A 4,623-nucleotide genomic window follows, 5' to 3' on the forward strand; every position below is an offset into this window, starting at 1 on the left:
ATTTCCAGCATTTTCATTGTCTTATCTTAGTTCGCGTCTCATATTCCTGCAGACGATTCACCGCACACTGGTTAGAATTGATTGGAAAACTGACGTGAAAAGAGGTCTTGGGGCTATTTTGAAATCGAGATTTCTTTGTTAACTCTGGGAGGTCAAATACTGCTCTTCGGGGACGAAACGCCTAAATCGCAGGTCATGAGCGACAATTTCCGAGATTCTTTCCATAGAAGTAAGAACCAGCAATACCCCCAATTTCTGAGATAGAACTTTCAGTGACAGTAGATGGTTAGGCCCTAAAGAGTCCAAATAAGCCAACACTTTCTGTTCATTCCAGGTTCCAGAATAACGTGGTTGTAGGGGTCTGGAATTAAAAATGCCCTTCAACAGTTGGATAAGCAATGGGTGTTCTCCCACTCTAAGGGTGTCTATTTTAGGGTGTGTTATAGAGATAACCGAGCGATACACATTGAGGGTTCTGTAAGCTGTAAGCTTTGTCCATTTGAAATTCAAAGGCTAGAAATTCTAAAATGGCAGAGATATCTACTTGAACTAGGTTAATTTCCCTTTCAGAACACCAGCTAGCCCATTTTCTCCGAGCTGAGGCATAGGTGTTTAAAGTACCTTTCCTCCATGCTGCCAGGAGCAAGTTTTGATTCTCAGTATAGGGTTGGCTGATATAAGCCAACCTGCAAACTGGAGGTTGGTGAGTGGATGAACCTGCCCCTGCAAAGATAGAAGGCCTGGAAAACTCGGAATTAACAAGGGGTTGGCTACACACAGGTCTACAAGAAGTGGATACCATGGTTGTGTTTGCCAGACAGGGGCTATCAGGACTAGAGCTGATACCTCCTGAACTAGAAATTGTCTGAGACAGCGCCCTACTAAAGCAAACGGGGGAAAGGCGTAGCTCCGCACCTTGCTCCAGTCCTGGGAAAATGCATCGAATGCCACTGCTTCTGGGTCTGGTCCCCAGCTGAAAAATCTTACGTGTTGAGCGGAGAGACGGGAAGCAAAGAGACCTAAGTCAAGGGGTCCCCAAGCTTGATTTATGACATTGAAAACAACCTGAGATAGTTGCCAATCGTTGTGATCCAACAGGGCTCGGGATTCTTGGTCGCTTAGTCTGCTCTGACATTAAAAACCCCGGGTATGTGTTGAGCTTCCAACACCAAATTGTGGTTGAGAGACCGTTGCCAAAGATCTATAGCTAACTGAGCGAGTGCAGGGAACCTGCAACGATTTCCCCTTGCCCTTCCCCCCCCCCCCCCCCCCCCATCCACTCCTGGTTTCATGATTTTGGCAAAAAAAAACTGTTGGAGCTGAGGCGTTCTCTTTCCATAAGAATCCGAGAAATTTCTGATGTTTTATTCATTCCGTACTGTGAAGTACACATCCTTCAAATCTAGTTTCACCATGAAATCGTCTTTTTTTTGAAGGTCGTGGAGCATGTGAATCCCTTCCATCTTGAAGTGCTTGTGACTCAGACATTGATTCAAATTGTTTACCCCTGATGTTTTGTCCATAGGAACTACATGAATAGCTCTCTTTTTAAACAGCTCTTGAATTTCTTTCTCTTCTAATGGAATTTCTTCTTGAGAAAAGGAACGTTGTAATGGGATTTTTTTCCTGATGGGAAATTTCTATAAAATCGAGGTGATGTGCTTGTACCGCCTCTAAAACCCAAGGGTCTGTGCAAATTTTAGTCGATCTGCTAAAGGTACATGAGTTAACTTTAAAACCTCGAAATCTAATTGTATACTTGTGAGAAGCTGAGATCTGGTCTCTACTGACTGGGGTTACCGTTTGTCTGGGATGGTTGCCGAAAAGGATAACTTCCGCCTCTGGCTGGCCTCTATCTGAAGCAGGAGAAGCCTCGAAATGGGGCGACTGTACAGGGGGTTTTCCAAAGGCACCAGCTCCTCTTCCCCCTCTCAATTTGAAAGGAGCGGTACGTCCACGAAAAAACTGCTGACTACTTCTACCAACATTGGAAGCTTGCTGAAGGGTTTTAGCTCTCTCTGATCGAGTTCTGAGACGATCCCCAAAGCCATCACTAAACAGGTTTCTTTTGGCATCAAGGAAATTCTCCGTTGCTAGTGAATCCAAGGACCTTTCACCATTAATCTTCTTAAGAACGACGGAACGGTGTTCTTTTGCCAAGATAGCAGAAGCATTGCTAATCAAACGAAACCCATGGGAAGATACACTGAATAGTGCTCGCTTTTGATCAGAGGACAACACTACTTCACCATTATCTTTGGCATGGGAGAATCAGTCATTCAAGTGCTCCTACAGAAAAGCCATTGGGCCAACTACGTCTAATACTCAATCCTGGAGAAATTTGTTTTCCTTATCGGCCTGTCTGATACCAGGTACAAGGCAGACAAATGTTCATCTAGCATCGGTGTATAAGCCGCGTCCACATCAGGTCTGGGAAATTTGCGGCAGATTGTAAAGGTTTCCGGAAGGTATTAAGGAAAGCAGCTAACTGCTCACTCGCCAACAAGTTCTTGGTCATGGTCTAAAACTTTCGCTCAAACGTATTTGTTTAGATTGAGGTAGATTTAATTCACCATCTCCGTTTAACACTGTATCATGCAGCCATTGTCCTAGCCTTTGGGTTTTGTGCGCTCCTGCTTCTTTCGCTTGCGTCTCAGGTTGTTTGGCAGGAGCCTTGAATGCTCCAGGTTGAAGAGACTCGTGCACTATGCTAAGCCAACCGAAGCAAATGTAACGCTTCTCGATCGGCAAATATAGACTTCACTAGCTTGTGAGGTACCTTTATCCTTTGATATCGGGGTAGATTTTTCACCGATGACTTCTAAATCCACAGGATTATCTTGAGATCAAGAGATAGCCGTCATGCTTATTCAGGAGCGAAATAGAGTTGGATGATTGGTCATGTGACAGCAGGGACTCATTACAGCTGGGACTATGGTTCCTAGGTCCCCCGCGTTTGTTATTTGATTTTTCTTCTAATGTTCGCTGTTTTGGAGTGACATAAAGTGCATGGTGTTACATTGTTATATGGAGACGGTTGTTCTAAAGTATAAATACAAATTCTTTTCGTAACTTCGCGCTACATTCTTTACAAGGCGACAAGTAGGCGTTCACTTGGGGTGCAGTGATCAAAGCGAGCAACAGGCAGCGGCAAATAAAACTCTACAGTCTGACAAAATTCCTTGGATTTGTACACGAATATACAGCTTAAAGGTGTATCAAAGCAAGCAAGCAAGCAGCGACTGTAAATAAAAATTCTATAGTCTGTGACAAAATTCCTTGGAAAACAGATCGCGGTTTACTCTGCCCTCACAATATTGTTTCTGAGCCTATTTGGCAAAACCAAAGTGTTGGTCTCACTATCAACTCGAAGAAGACCAAGGTCATGGACGTGGCAAAGGAAAGAAATGATATCACTACAACCTTGAGCAATCAAAACTCTCTTGAAAATGTCGACAAATTTGTCTATCTGGGAAGCACAACGGCAGCCTCACACTTGCTATATGCTAGTGCTAATCACCCTTACTTGCAGTCGAGGACTGAATTGCGAAGGGCGCGGCTCACGACATCGGGCTGAAAGCATACAAAGGTGCCTCTGGCTGCCGCTATACAGTCCATGTTTGATGTCGGAGCACAGCACCACAGCTAGATGTCAATTAGCTGTGAGTCGATTTTGAATAGGGAGGAAAACCGGAGTTCTAAAAAAGATAACTTCTTACATTGTGATTTTTGTCATTTTATTATATTTTGTAGAATGTAAGAAGAGTAAGTGGTTCATGGGTCACCAATGATCTAAACAAGTAAGATCGATGTGATGTTGCGGGCTCTTGGAGGATTTCGTTTGTCACGTTTTTGCGTGACCTGTCGGGGAAGGACTGGACAGGATCGATCGATAAAGGTTTTGTAAAAAAAAAACTCTCTCAAGCATAGCAGCGAAGTTTCAAGCAGGCGTTATCTTTATTAGGTTAGTGTTTTGTATCATACCTCTGGATTGCCGTGATGCTCATCTTCTGGAGTTTGGTTTTTTTGTGAAATATAACCTCTGGTTGTTTCCCCGTAGGTCTGCACTATTCAAGTGAACGAGGAAGACAATACAATTCAGCTCTATTTTCACGAAAGTAAGGAAAAAGAACTTCAAAAACATGCATTCATCTTGAACTAAGAAGTGCGTAGTGTAATAACAACATTTCAAAAAACCAACCCCCTTAAATTCACGCAATGTCGCTGGCTATAAAAACCAACCTTTCCTCGAATTTTCAAAACTTTCCGCTACTACTCGATTAGGTACCTTTTCCAGACCTTTTCCAGCCTCCCGCTCCTTTCTCTTTGACGTTTCATGATGAACTGGAAATAAATGTGTCATTCCTTTGCCGGCCTGCAAATTTTTCCACGGCTTTTTTGTTGCTTGAAGTAATGCGTGACATATTAGAGTCGCGTTATCTGCGCAGTAAAAAGTGCGCGCAAACAATTAGCGCGAACGCGAAGACTGCCCAAGGCGCGCACGCGCAGAGCACCATTGTTAAGAAAATATAGTAACTCACCAGGTGATCTGGTGACGTAATTCGGAGAACTGGGGAGAAAAATTTTGACGCCGTATCCCACAACCGCGCACGGCCTTATTTT

Source organism: Montipora capricornis, chromosome 11, assembly GCF_036669925.1.
Source record: "Montipora capricornis isolate CH-2021 chromosome 11, ASM3666992v2, whole genome shotgun sequence".
Taxonomy (NCBI): Eukaryota; Metazoa; Cnidaria; class Anthozoa; order Scleractinia; family Acroporidae; genus Montipora; species Montipora capricornis.